General features: G+C 45.3%; 1 protein-coding gene across 4 annotated transcripts in view; it reads right to left on the reverse strand.

The window, feature by feature from the left end:
- Positions 1–15,914, reverse strand: part of Lztr1 (Leucine zipper like transcription regulator 1) — a 73,060-nt gene that overhangs the window by 26,307 nt on the left and 30,839 nt on the right. The gene's annotated exons all lie outside the window — the stretch shown is intronic.

Raw genomic sequence — 15,914 nt, forward strand, 5'->3', positions numbered from 1 at the left:
ATGCAACACACATGACTCACATGAATGTAGGCACCCACTGTATCCAAAGCCATACACTATGATAACAAGAGCTCACTGCTTTTGTCAAATTAACCCATTACTCAATTATATTATCATGATCATGGGTGATGTTAGTGATGACACCCTAAGGAGAAGCTTATATTGAGTACTTACACTCAAATTTCTCGTCCGTGCACACCTTCTTCACAATCACATTTCACAACAATCATTAGCCAGCTAGCTCAACAAGTTCTGAAACCGAGCTTTCTAGTGAGTAATTTTGTGGCACTTTTTGTCCAAGCAACCTGTGACACTTCAGTCAAATTCAATGCAATGAACACTGTTTCAGAGAAATTTTCGGTATAGTGTAAGAAATTTTGGTTCTTGCTCATTGACCAATGGATCTCAATGCAGAAAAGTTCCCACAACAAAGAACAAATTTTGGTTTGCCATTACATATAAGGGATTATTTTATGAAGTAAAGTAAAAAACATATATCCATACAAAAAACCAGCCGTTTCAGGCTTTTTGAACAACCAACAAAACATGACCACCAGGTAAAGAATGAATCAGTTGAATTCTGCATTCACTAACTTCTAGAAATTAGACTTTGCCAGTAACATTTTTTTCAGTTTTATTTTGACAATCTAAAAGCAACAACATCCTGCTATAATAAATATTCTTGCACATCTGTGAATTTCGTTACAGTGGAATTCAACCATACCAAACAATAACAATCTGAGGCTATTGATATTACTTCATTTTTACTTATGATCATAAGATGGGTACAGCACACTGTGAGGCAGTCAGGTGCCAAATTTGGTCACATATGGTTTTATAGTTGACCAACATGAATTTATGCTTGGTAATCCAGGCTGAAAAAGGCCAAATTTGGCAAATAATTGCAAAAATCATATTCTATTGGCAGGTTTAAAACGCGAGCAACCCATTATGTGTTGTGAGCTAGTGTATCACCAATACAACCGACAAATGGACCAACAGGGCTACATGTGATGCAAACATAAAAACAGAACATTTCTAACAGAATTACTTTTTGAATTTACGAAAAAATAACTCGAACACATAACTGAACTTATTGTGCTACATCTATTGTTGTGACTTCGGGGTGGAGGTCGAGAGACGAAGAAGAAATGAAAAACTTTATGCAATATTTACAGATAGTGGATGATAGTGGATGAAAGCAACAATGTTGCTTTCATCCGCTATCAACAACAACAACAATGTAGCTGTAAGAGCGCATCAGACCAACTGGGTGACTGGAGGTGACTCTCTCTGCTCGCAATGAGTCGGTTCTCCCTTAAGTCCCTTTGGCGACCCCTCGTCGGCAGGAACCAGTTTGGCAGTTGCTGACGTCACTCGCGTCAAATTCTTGATTCGTCACAGAGAAGTGGGAGCTCCCGTCACCTCGCTGACACGCATACGGTGCACATAGTATGGCAGCTCCCGTCGCCTCGATGATAGGCATGTGGTATGGCACAACACCCCTGCCGCCAGATAATACATCCAGAAGTCAAGCTGTTCGACGCGGCTCGATGTATGCGATGTGCTGATTTAGTGACGTCCTTGTTGGGGGCAAGATAATGGCTTTGCCGTCCTTTCATCCCCTGGTCTTTTCTTTGCTTGGATCTGAGAAAGCTCACAGAGTGACCGAAAATCAACGCCAACCACTTCGGTGAAAGTGAGCACCCTCCCAATGCTCTCCACAACGCCAGACCAAACTCCATGAAAACAAACGCTCTAACCCCCTCTGTGCTCTCAACAGCACCATTACAGTTATTGTACTAAACACAAAACACACACCTAATAAAGAGCCTGGGATACAGACCTCTACAAATAGTGCTCTCAGAGACACATTCGAAGAGAATAAACAGCTAAAGAATAAATTGCAAAGCAATTCTTAACAGTCATTCGGGCAGGCAAGACACAGCTGAGGCGATCGAAGAAAACTTATATTTGGCCCTGTCTCGCTCCGAGTAAAATTCTGTCACTTGATGATGTATGGGGTTTTATGGCGCAAGGGCCAGGTATAGCCAAAGAGCACCATGTCTGTGGTAATGAGTTTGCGGTGTAATTAATATAATGAAGTTGGTGTGATGTGGCTATAAAAGGGCCTTAAAATATACGCTCTAAAGTGCATAAAATCTGTATAATAAAATTATGGCGATGACGTATGACTTGTACTATGAACATTTAGATGCATTTAAAAAGAATGATATGATAGGTAAAATATATCAGATTAAAGGAAATGCTAGAGCACTACTGCCTCCTTAGAGCCCTTGAAACACACAAGGGCCTGGAGGCATGTGCTATGCAAAACAATTATCGTAGTGGCACCCTCTGGAGAGAGGAGGCGCTACGAATGCATGGGACTAATAACATGTAAGACCACATCTCTGAGGAAACCTAGGACTGTGCCTGTATTAAAAAGCGGTTCTGGACCAAGAAACATTACAGGATGAAGGGGAATGTGCTGCCGGTATGCTAACGGAAAATGTTTCATTCTGTCAGATTCGGCTTTCCGACACTCCAGGAGGACGTGGAGTACGGTCAGCCTCTCCCCGCATCTACCACAGGTTGGAGGCTCACTTCTGGTGAGTAGAAAGTTATGGGTGCCAAATGTGTGTCCTATTCTTAAACGACAGACTAGGACATCTGTTCGGCGCGATTTTGTTGTAGAAGGCCAGAGACCTAACTGTGGCTTTATTAGGCAGAGCTTATTATCCTTTTCCGCGTCCCACATGCGTTGCCAGTGGGCCCGCAGCCTCCTTCGCAAGAAAGGCCTCAGATCTGTGACAGGCACCTCAGCGGTAGTGTTAATGGCTTGCGATGCTATAGACGTGGCCATCTCGTCCGCCAGAACGTTGCCCTCGATGCTCCTATGGCCAGACACCCAGCATATAATGATATGCTGGTTAGATATGTACGCTTTGCACAAGACGGTGTACAGTTCGTTAAGTACTGGATTTTCGTGTCTATAGAGTGACATCAAGGCCTTCACGACGCTTAGGGAGTCTGTATATATCGCTGATTTTTGAAGTTTTGATTTTCTTATATGATTTACAGAAGACAATACTGTGTAGGCCTCGGCCGTGAAGATACTTGTTTCCGCATGTAGTACACCAGATTCTGAGAAGGATGGGCCCAAGGCAGCATAAAACACCCCGGCATTTGATTTCGAAGCGTCTGTGTAGAACTCTGCGCAGGAGTGCTTGTGCTGGAGTTCTAGAAAATGCATTCGGATTTCTATCTCTGGTGCGTGTTTTGTTACTTTTAAAAAGAATATGTCACATTCTATCAGCTGCCACTCCCAAGGTGGTAACAGCTTGGTTGGATGCATTAGGCGAAGCTCGAGGAGTGGGACACGCATTTCATTACTAAGCTCCCTCACACGAAGCGAGAAAGACTGTCTTACAGAGGGACGGTTATGGAAAAGTGTAGTACATGTCATATCGTTAACAGTGTTAAAACATGGATGTTGATGATTGGAATGTATTTTCAGGAAATATGTAAGGCTGATGTAAGTTCTCTGTAGATGGAGGGACCATTCATTTGATTCCGCGTATAAGTTTTCAATCGGGCTTCTTCTGAAAGCGCCAGTGGCTAAGCGGATACCTAGATGGCGGACAGGATCTAGGACCTTTAGTGTGCTCGGAGCGGCAGAGTTATACACGACGGCACCATAGTCCAATTGTGATCGAATTAGGCTCTTATAAACATTCATCAGACACTTCCTGTCGCTACCCCATCTTGAGTGGGATAGAATTTTAAGTAAGTTCATTGTCCTTAGACATTTTTCTTTAAGATATTTAATGTGCTGTATAAAAGTAAGCTTGGAGTCTAGAATAATACCTAAAAATTTGTGTTCTTTGTTTATTTATTTATTTATTTGTACATACTGCAGTCTATACAGACCAAGCAGGTGGGCGTATTTCCGCAAACAATCATGTAGGACAAGAATAATATATGCTCTTGTGTTAGACATATCGAACAGGAAAAGGAAGAGAGCGAAGAAAAAAAGTAACAAGTTGGCATTTTTGTATTGCAAAGGACGATATTCACACTATCATAAAAATGCACTGGGATAGTCAATATCACATCAAAATAACAAGTTCTTGTCAGAACAAAATGCACTTGCATAGGTGATAACATGAATAAAAGAGGGGAAAAATAACATTCCATATCATTGTGCAAAATACATGAGTAGTGCCTGCTCAAAATTATCAGCAGAGAAAATTTCTGAGGGTAGATCATTCCACTGAACAACTGTACGAGGAAAGAATGAATTTTTAAAGAGGTTAGTGCGTGCACGGAAAGGGAGCAAGTTGTGAGCGTGACGGTGTCGAGACGCGCGTGACAGGTAAGGTTGAATGTATGTTCGTCCATTAAATTCAAGCGACTTGTCGTACATCGTGAAAAGAAATTTTAGTCGTGCCACAGTTCTTCGTGCTTCTAAGGTAGGGATATCGTTTTCGGTCATTAGTTTTGACGGCGAATCAGTAGACCTAAACTTGTTGAAAATGAACCGTACTGCTCGCCTCTGAACCATTTCAAGCTTGTGCTTATCCTTCATGTAATACGGGTCCCATACTATTGAGGCGTATTCTAGTTTTGGCAATATATAAGTTCTGTATGCTAGAAGTTTTAAATTTGAAGGTGCTCTTTTCAGTTTATGACGCAGAAAGCCAAGCTTTCGAGAGGCAGATGCACAAACGTTCGCAATGTGTTTCGCCCACGATAGAGTGTTGGTAATCGTTACGCCTAGATATTTATATTCAGAGACTTCCTTTATTAGTGTACTATTGATGTAGTATGGAAATGCGATAGGTTGCTTTTTGTTCGTGACACGAAGTAAGACAGTTTTGTCAGCATTTAGGGTCATAGACCAGGTGGTGCACCATTCATTAAGTCTGGCTAAGCTAGTGCTTAAGTGAACTTGATCATCACGGCAAGTGATCTCTTTGAAGACAAGACAATCATCTGCGAACAATCTGATGTTAACGTGTGGATGAATTGTGCTAGTTATATCATTAACATAGATTAGGAATAGGATCGGGCCGAGTACGCTTCCTTGAGGTACTCCGGACGGAACTGGTAATACAGTAGAAGCATGGCCGTTAACGTCTACGAACTGGCTACGGTTTGAAAGGTAGGCTCTTATCCAATTGATGATAAACGCAGGAAGGCCGAGCTTAGTAAGTTTTTCAAGAAGTTTACCATGAGGGACGCGATCAAACGCTTTACTGAAATCAAGGAAGATAAGATCAACTTGTCCGGAAGAATCAAGCGTTAGAGCGATTTCGTGAATAGTTGTTAAAAGTTGCGTAGATGTCGACAGTTTCTTTCGAAAACCATGCTGAAATGGGGAGAGCAAGTTGTTACTTTCAAGAAAATTAGTTATATAATGAGCGATGATGTGTTCTAGTGTTTTACAGGACGTGGATGTCAACGAAATGGGACGATAGTTTTCAATGCTTAGGCGATCACCCTTCTTGTGAACTGCAATGACACGAGCCACACGCCAGTCATCAGGTAAAATCGCTGTGGTCATAGATAAAGCAAAGACAGCTGTTAAGATGTGTGCAACAGGCTCGGCGTAACGGCGAAGAAAAGAATTTGGTATGCCATCCGGTCCCCCAGAAGATTTTTCTTTAACATTAAGCAATAAGGAAAACACGCCTTCAAAAGATATGGAGTCTGACACTTGGCACAGAGAAGAAGGAGCCTCCATGGCTTTATCAGCGCGGGTGAACACAGAATGGAAATATTCATTCATTATGTTAGATATTTCCTGAGGATCGGTAATCACAATGTCGCGTTGCCTTATTTCTTGCAAATGTGTGTTAGCGCTGCTAAGATATCGCCAAAATTTATCGGGACTGGTTTTTATGTAATTAGGCAAAGTAGTGGAAAAATATTGTTGACGGGCAAAAGACAATGCGTCTGAAAGCTGGACTTGCAGGTGGCTAATAACTTCAGGATTTTTGTTCCGGCGTTTTTTGGCGCGTTTCAACCTGCGTTTTGTATGCATAATTTTTCTGTCAATCCATGGGTTTCTTCGTTGTGGTTTAATAAGTTTTGTCGGCACGAAGGCATCAATACAGTAGTTAACGCAGGTCACAAACGCACGCCATAGTGAAGTAACATCAGTTTTTGGTAAGTTATCCACCAGCTTCCAAAGTTCATCAAGGATAGATTGATCATTGGCATTAATAAAGTCTTTAACAGTTTTGCAGGGCTTAACGTGCTTCCTTTCACAACTATCAAGCCTACTACTGACCAGCACAAGCTTGTGGTCCGATATGCCCTCCTCCACTCGGACATCGAGCTCTGTCATATTTTTGCTAAGAAATACAAGATCCAAAATTGAACCAGTATCAGCATTGTCACGCGTGTTTTCAAGCACAACTTGTTTCATGTCACATGCAAACATTATGTCAAGAAGAGGGCTATCGGCCAGCTGCATCTCGGGCCTGTGCAGCCAATTAACTGCGGGTAGGTTGAAATCGCGCGCCATTATAATTTTCCGGGGTTTCAGCACAGTCATATAGTCACGCAACGAGGACAAGAACTCGGGAGGGGATGATGGTGACCTATAAACCGCGCATACCAGAACTACATGTCCCCAACAATTAACTTTCAAAAACAGACTCTCATGGTTTTCGATCTGAGGAAGTATTTCTGCGGAAAACGTGCTTTTTAGAATAATCGCAACACCTCCTCCCCTCGATCCACGGTCCCGACGGAAAATCTTATGTGATGGTGATACCAGTATTTCGTTGCTAACACCATCATGCAGCCAGGTTTCTGTGACAATTGCAATATGAGGGTCGTATCTGAAAAGAAGGCATTCAAGTTGTTCTACCTTATTTATTATACTTCTGGCACTGAAATTTAGCACTCGCAAGATTTTAGAAATGGCGCACGTGTTCTGTCACGCATTACTAAAAGTTTTGTTTTCACGGCTCACGACAACTCGTTTAGATGTGCTGTCATCCCAAGCATAAACGCAGCCATCAAATTTCAGTTTGTCATTGATAAGAAAAGCACGTTTTCCATTGTCGACATCCCGTTTGACAGTTTCCCAAAGAAGTTTTCGTTTTCTCAGAGTTTCCTTGCTGTAATCATTCTGGATAGATATACCACTACCCTTAAGCTTACGCACGTTTCGAAAAACGGCCTCTTTTTCCAAAAAGTCTTGGAAATATACGATAACTGGTCTCTTTCCTGGCTGTCTTCCAAGACGATGAATACGCGCGATAGATTTGCATGATTGCTGCAGTTTTTTTGAAAAGATATCATCAATGACCGATTTTCGTAACGTTTTATCATCTTCATCGTCTTGCTCTTTGACGCCAAAAACAACTAAGTTTGATCGGCGACTGCGGTCTTCAAGGTCAGCTATTTTTTCGTTCTGTTTCATAACAACTTGATCTAAAGACCGAATTTTGTCTTCTAGTGTTTGAATTTGGGAGGTTTTTTTGCTAATTTCTAGCAGAAGCTTATCGATTGCATTCAATCGTGTATTAAGAGTGGCGATGGCTTGTTCATTCGATGTAAGACGCTCCCGAATACCAGTTAGCTCAGTTAATATGCTTGCTTGCCCTGACTGAAGGCTTTCAAACATTTGTTCAACTGTGGGTCCTGGGTTTTCTTCAATGTCTCCACAGACAAGCAATTTACACACACAGAAACAGTCGTAAGCAATTGACAAGCATGTCCGTGGGCACGGCAAGACCACCAATGTAATATCGCTACTGCGGAATGTAGAAACAGACAAACTAACCTGGGGAAGGAACATAAATCGTTTGGTGAGCGGCATGATCCCTTCGGTTTCGCCGTGCCCACTGACGAAGAAAAGGTGCGGACTGTCTTTTATATCCCAATCCGATGTGGTCACAGGCAGTGATTTGGAGTGCGCAGTATGGAACATGCGCAGATGTAGGTCGGCAGTTAGGAAGTGAGGAAAAGAGGAGCGGCTGTCGTCCACGTCACACAGTGGGAGCACTGTCGACGAATTTGCTGTAGTCGATGAAACGGCGCTGACAAACAGCAAAACCTGGGGAAGGAACATAAATCGTTTGGTGAGCGGCATGATCCCTTCGGTTTCGCCGTGCCCACTGACGAAGAAAAGGTGCGGACTGTCTTTTATATCCCAATCCGATGTGGTCACAGGCGGTGATTTGGAGTGCGCAGTATGGAACATGCGCAGATGTAGGTCGGCAGTTAGGAAGTGAGGAAAAGAGGAGCGGCTGTCGTCCACGTCACACACTGGGAGCACTGTCGACGAATTTGCTGTAGTCGATGAAACGGCGCTGACAAACAGCAAAACCTGGGGAAGGAACATAAATCGTTTGGTGAGCGGCATGATCCCTTCGGTTTCGCCGTGCCCACTTGATAGGTATTTGATGATAGGTATTTGATGTATTGTTGATAGGTATTTGATGTCCACACAGTTGAACACAAAGATCTGGAACCAGGCCTCTCTTTCTAGTAAAAAGAACACAAGAGCTTTTGTGGGGGTTGATTTTAAATCCGTTTTCGTCTGCCCACTTGGAAACCTTGTTCAAGCCCTGCTGTACCTGTCTCTCACATACTGTGAGGTTGCAGGATTTGAAGCCTATTTGTATATCGTCTACGTATACGGAATAAAAAATGGCCGGTGGCAGTGAAGCACGTAGTGTGTTCATCTTGACGATAAAGAGAGTGCAGCTGAGCATGCCTCCCTGGGGTACACCAGTTTCCTGCGTAAAATGACGTGACAGTGCGTTACCGACTTTTACTCTGAAGGTACGATTTGACAAATAGCTTTCAATTGTGTTCAGCATATTTCCACGGATGCCAATTTCCGACAGGTCTCGCAAGATCCCGTAACGCCATGCCGTGTCATATGCCTTCTCCATATCGAGGAATATCGATAGGAAAAACTGTTTATGTATAAATGCATCGCGGATATTTCCTTCAATGCGCACAAGATGATCGGTAGTCGACCGCCCTTCTCGGAAGCCACACTGATAAGGATCGAGCATATTGTTGAGCTCAAGGAAATGTATAAGTCGGCGATTTATCATTTTTTCAAAAAGCTTACACAGACAATTTGTTAGAGCTATCGGACGGTAACTTGCCGCCAAGGAGGGCTCTTTTCCCTGCTTCAGGACACGAACCACAATCGCCTCTTTCCATGGGATGGGATGTATCCCGCTGCCCACAGAGTGTTGAAGAGTGTAAGTAGTGTAACTTGTGTGTCAGTATGTAAGTTTCTGATCATGTCATACATGACTCTGTCAGGTCTCGGTGCAGTGCTTTTGCATGTGTTCATGGCAGCTCTCAACTCGGCAATACTGAAAGGCCGGTTATAGGGTTCATTCTGTCTAGATTTTCTAATTAGTGGCTTACATTCTTCTGTTTGTTTATATTTGAGGAAGGACTGAGAATAATGGGTTGAGCTCGACACGCTCTCAAAGTGCTCCCCAAGTGAGTCTGCCTGATCTTGCAGCGTATCGCCTTGTGTGTTTACCAAAGGGAGTGAATGTGCTTGTCGCCCTCTTATCCTAATAACCCTGTTCCAGACTTTCGCCTCATCTGTGTACGAGTTGATGCCCGATAAAAACTTCTGCCAGCTTTCTCTTCTGGCCTGACGGCGGGTTCCCCTGCCTTCGGACTTTATACTTTTTTAAAGTTGATAAGATTTTCTTCAGTGGGAGAAGCGTGTAGCAACCCCCACGCTTTTTTTCTGTTTCTTACGGGTGATCCTACATTCGTCGTTCCACCACGGGACACGTCGTCTGCATGCAAAGCCACTTACTTCAGTTATGCATTTAGATGCGCCATCTATAATGAAGGCTGTAAAATACTGCACAGCAGCATCAATTCATAAAGAAGACATTTCATCCCATGAGATACTAGTGAGATTTCGAAATTTCTCCCAGTTGGCTGTATCAACCTTCCACCTAGGAGCCTGTGGTGGGTATTCGTTTTCTTTTGATGTTCTTAGTAGTATTGAGAAGTGGTCGCTCCCGTAAAGATCGCTGTTAACTTCCCATTCAAGTTCAGGCAGTATAGACGGCGAAACTATGCTGAGGTCAATTGAAGAGAATGTTCTGTTTGCAAGAGAATAATATGTGGGTTTCTTCTTATTCAGAAGACAAGCACCAGAAGGGAAAAGGAGCTGTTCAACAAGACGTCCTCGCGCATCTATACGAGGGTCGCCCCACAGGTAGTTATGGGCATTGAAATCGCCAAGAACAACATAGGGTTCTGGCAATTCATCTATAAAGGACTGAAATTCATGTTTGCTTAGTTTGTAATGGGGGGGGGTATATAAAGCAAGCAAATAGTGATAAGTTTGTTTAGCAGTACAACTCGAACCGCCACTGCCTCAAGGGCCGTTCGTAGCTGTAAACGTTGACACGCTATGCTTTTTTGTATTACAATTGCAACACCGCCCGATCATGCGACAGCATCATCGCGATCTTTGCGAAAGGTAACATACTGTCGAAGAAAATTTGTGTATTTTGATTTTAAGTGTGTTTCCTGTAAACACAGCACTTTTGGATTGTGTTTATGGATGAGTTCTTGCACATCATCAAGATTCCTAACAAGACCTCTGACATTCCATTGAATGATTTGTGTATCCATATTTAAAGAAAATTTGTGCTGTGTTTACGGAAACGGAAGTGATGCCTTAGGTTACAGGGCTTTTTCGAGGCCCTGTAACGGGTGTTCTGCCCTTTCTGGAGCGTTCGAGGGAGCCTCGCCGCTCCTTAGGCGTTTGGTGCGCCTTGAGGACAGGTGTAGTGTCCATTGCCTCTTGTGAGGCGCCGGACACGTGCTCTTGCGAGCGAGAAGTTACAAGAAGGAGTCCTGCCTTGGAGGGCAAGACCCCTGCGCCCACCAGCCCGGAGGTCGATGGGGCACCCTGCGGGATTTGGCTGCGCCGGCTGTTGCCAGCGCTAGAAGGGGCCGGGGAGGTTGGGGCAGCCTCGGCTGCGCCCACCTTCGGGGTCGATGGCCCCATCTGCTAGGTTGGCGGAGCAGCGCTAGCTGCAACCGCCGCGGGGGCAGATGGCATAGCTGCCGACTCACTGATTGTGAGTCGGACAGCCGCCGGAGGCCGTTGTGACGCTGCCCCCTGACGCGCCACATCGGCAAAGGTTTTCTTGGGCAGGTACGATAGCCGCCTGCGTGCCTCCTTGAAACTTAAGTTTTCCTTTACTTTAACTGTTACAATTTTCTTTTCTTTTTCCAGGATGGGCACGACCGCGAGTACGCGGCATGCTCCCCATCACAGTTTACACAGTGGAGAGCATTCTCACAAGCTTCAAATGTGTGTTCGTGGGCAGTGCATTTGGCACATGTTTGGCGGCCTTGGCAGCTCTGCGAACTGTGGCCGAAGCGCTGGCATTTGAAACATCGGAGCGGATTGGGCACGTACGTCCTGACACGGAGCTTGATGTACCCGGCCTCGATTGACTCGGGCAAGACACTTGAGCCAAAGGTAATTATTAGGTGCTTCGTCTGGATCTTTTTGCCATCCCTCCTCATCTTAATTCTTTTGACATTGATCACATTTTGCTCACTAAAGCCCTCGAGGAGTTCCGCCCCAGTCAGGTCAAGCAGATCGTCATCCGACACAACACCACGGGTGGTGTTCATTGTACGGTGCGGCGTTACTGTTATGTGGGTCTCGCCAAATGACACTAGTTTCTGTAGATTCTCATATTGTTTCAGATCGCGGAGCTCCAAGAGGAGGTCACCGCTTGCCATTCTCGACACCTTGTAACCTGGACCAAAAACATCAGTCAAGGACTTTGAGACAAGGAATGGCGAAATGGTTCGAACTGCTTTGTTTGGCTTTTCAGAGTGGATAACGTGGAAGCGCGGGAAATTCTGGATTTGGTGTCCAAAAAACTTGAAGACAACTTCGGTGCGCCCTCGTTTCTGAGGGCGATCAAGAAGGGAGGGGAAAGAAGTGTCCATGAAAATATGTGTAGATTCGGCAACAGCGCCGACCGCCCACCACGGAGCCCAAAGAGGGGACGCGGCAGAGCTTGCATGCAAGTCTGCACGACGCCAGTCGTACGCCGCCACTATAACCAAATATGGTGTACCCAAGGTTGGATAACCACACAGGGTTAACCCTTGCCACCAAGAAGAAGGAAGTAAAAATGAGAGAGAAGGCAACAGGAAAGGTCAAAAAGTGGGAGATAAAGACGAAGATTCGAGGAGGGAGAGACAGGAAAAGGCGACTGCCGATGTCCTCCAGGTGGGTTACTCTGGAGGTGCCGTCTATGTGAAGCCGAGGTCGAAGAGGTGTGTTGCCTCTGCCGGGGAGCCTTAAAGGTCCAAATACCCAGCATCGGCTCAACCCCCAGGATCCCCTTTTCCCCAGCGCATGGCTACACGCGGGAGGGTCCAACCCTCGTGTGCTCGGGTACGTGGTGTCGCAACACACCAAACGCCTGCTGACGCAGACGCCCCTGCGGGGAAAATTCTGTCACTTGTCACTGGGCTTACCAACTTGCTGACATGCGTCACATGACTGAACAAGTGTTTCAACCTCTTTCCAGCATCCTGGCCAATAGAAATCTTGCGCTAGCCTAGCCTTTGTCTTCTTGATACCGAAGTGATCCACCCAAACATTGCCATGCGCTAACTCTAAAAGCTGTGGTCGGTACTTTTCTGGCACGAGTAGTTGGTTGTATGTCCGACCCTTGAAATCCTGATATTACCGGTACTTGAGACCCGACCTAGTGTAGAACGAGATGTTCTTTCGGGACACCCCTTCATTTACATTAGCCTGCAGCACAGTTAGTGAAGGGTCACTTTTCTGTGCTGCGATAAGCACCTTTCGTTCAACCCTACTAAGCTGTTCCCAGCAAAAGGATGCGGGACTAAGCAGTAAACCTTCCACTTCAGCCCTAGGCGCCCCGTTTTCCCAAGTCTCGAAAGGCTCCTCACCCACTGTCACTGATCTGGTAATTGATCCGTCACAAGTCTGAGTCCTCTGCTTTTCATCAGCCATATCTCCCGGCCTAGGCTGCCACTGTGATGATGTTACATTGTCAGTTTCCTCGTTTGAATATGAGCTTTCACGTTTCTTTGAGAGGGCATGTGACCGCAATCGCGTTAATGTCATGCATGCGAGACTGGTAGAGAACAACCAGCCCTCCTTTTCTAAAAGCTGCTCCAATTTGTTCGAAAAAAGATATGAAAAGTGTTCAGGTAAACTTGGACCTACGGCTGCCTCTGTTTGCAAACTTCCAAAAGCGCCTGCGCGGGTTACCCTGGCAACTGGCAAGCATGTGCTGTGCTCTTCTGCGACTTGTCTGATCCAGGTGCATTCTCCTGTATAGTCCCCGAGAGAAACACAGGATGGATGAGTAACATCAATGTTGGCGGCGGAATCACGAAGTGCCCTGCACATTTTCCCGTTTACCACGACATCCTGCATACTGTATATGGCTCTAGCAATCTCTGATTATTGTCTGACTGACTAATCCTGGCGAACGCGATTTTCTTTTTGCCATTTGAGGAAATATGGCCTTCCTTGTTGCAACGAAGCAGATAATTGGTCTCCGGGCCTCGAACGCATGCTCTGCGTCTGCCTTAGCTTTAGCGGCCTCAGCTAACTGGACTGTCTCTGCTAGCCCTTCCCTCGCCACCTCAGCCTTAGTCGATACTCCTTTGTTGCTCGTAGATGATTTCTTATTCGGCAAAATTGCGCTACGAGGGGAAAATCGCTTTACAGAATAGTCCTGTTTTTATAGCCTGTCTTCCTGAATTGGTTTGTCTTGGAAGTTTCGGCGCGTGTAATATTCCTCCGCGAGCTGCACTGCCTTCTCTAGGTCTACCTCTGGGAGCCTGTCCTGCAGCCAAAGTCTAACTTGTTCTGGAAGAACTCAGTAAAACAGCTCCAGTGCTATGCATTCAAGCACCTTGTCGTAGTTGCCATACACTTCTGCACTTTTGAGCCACTCTTTTGAGTTAGACTTTAACTCATACGCGAACTCAGTGTGAGACTCGCTGCCCCTTTTTGCCTGTCTAAACTGCTGTCGAAATGCCTCGGCGGAGAGGCGGTATTTGCGAAGAAGCGTGGCTTTTACCTTTCCATACTTCTTACACTCTTCTATAGACAAGCGTGCGAGAACTTCTGCGGCCTCTCCTAGGTCAACTGAAAGAAGTTTTTGAGACCAAAGGCTTTCGTCCAGCACTATCTTTTCACACGTACATTCGAAATTCATGAGAAAAAGTGCGATATCATCGCCTTATCCTGTACGGTAGCATGAGGTCCTGTATTCTCAGTTTAGGCGTATCGTCTACACCGGAAAGGGGACTTGAATGCGCCAAGCTGATTTAAATTTGCTCTAATAATAATATTTGGGGTTTTACGTGCCAAAACCACTTTCTGATTATGAGGCACGCCGTAGTGGAGGACTCCGGAAATTTTGACCACCTGGGGTTCTTTAACGTGCACCTAAATCTAAGCACACGGGTGTTTTCGCATTTCGCCACCATCGAAATGCGGCCGCCGTGGCCGGGATTCGATCCCGCGACCTCGTGCTCAGCAGCATAACACCATAGCCACTGAGCAACCACGGCGGGTAAAAAAAATTTGCTCTATTTCCAGTTCTCTCATTTTAAGAGCATAACCTCACTCTTCGTGCCTTTCTTTCTCCTCTGCATCCTCGCGCCTTTTTCTCTCCTCTGCCTCCTCGTGCCTTTTCTGCTCCTCTGCTTCCTCGCGCCTTTTTTTTCTTCTGCCTCATTGTGCATTTTTTTCTCGCTTCTCCTCTCAAGAATTTCTCTCCAAACCTCTTCGACTTCCTCCTCAGTTACCTCTTGTGCCCTTATAGCATCCAGAATGGCTTTCTTTCACCTTGCCACGGCAACTGAAATGCCCATCTTCTGACAAACATCAAGAAGGTCCTGTATCCTGAGCTTCTCCATCGCAATCTGATGGCTTGTCTCCGGTTTTGCCTCTAAATTAGCTTTGCTTCCGAAGCCGGAAATCTATGCAAGGCCTGAAGCGAACTAAGACAAAACCACTACAACCCTTTCAGGATACTTGAGAAATTGTCCTTAGCATTTACATGTGCAACAGAGGTCTGGCGATGCGAAAGGCAAACGCCGGGCACTCACCCCTCCAAAGTAGCTGACACCGGTCGACCTCATGGCTGCTGTTGAGTAGTGTAGCGGGCGTTATCTGGCTTTGAATCCCACAGCTTGCCATCCACTGTTGTGACTTTGGGGTGGAGGACAAGAGACAGACTTTTTCCACAGACGAAGAAGAAACGAAAAACTTTATACAAATTTACAGATAGTGGATGATAGTGTACATGTAGCTGTAAGAGCGCATCAGACTGACTGGGTGGCTGGAGGCGACTCTCTCTGCTCACAATCGGCCAGTTCTCCCTTAAATCCCTTTGGCAACCCCTGGTCGGCAGGAACCAGTTTGGCAGGTGCTGAGGTCACTCACGTCGAATTCTTGATTTGTTGCGGAGAAGTGGGAGCTCCCGTCGCCTTGCTGATATGCACGTAGTATGGCAGCTCCCGTCGCCTCGATAATAGGCACGTGGTATGGCACAACAATATACAGCAGGCTGGCACAAACTCATGGTACTTACACATGCTATCTTTGAGCAGGTATATCCGCATATTATTCTTACATCTGCCTGATTTCAATAGATCAAAAGATTTCAGTAGTATGCCCGTAATGTCATGGATACAGCTTCTCACTGTGATAGTACACTAACATGGCACCCATGACGATGTCAGTGCACCATATCATTAAGTATGCATTGTTTTGCTTTTTGACAGTGACCATTATTTTACTATGTTATCACTGTTATCAATTTGTCACACAGTTCAAGATGCGCCAGTCGTGCTGCCACATT

This window comes from Dermacentor variabilis, chromosome 3, assembly GCF_050947875.1.
Source record: "Dermacentor variabilis isolate Ectoservices chromosome 3, ASM5094787v1, whole genome shotgun sequence".
Lineage (NCBI taxonomy): Eukaryota > Metazoa > Arthropoda > Arachnida > Ixodida > Ixodidae > Dermacentor > Dermacentor variabilis.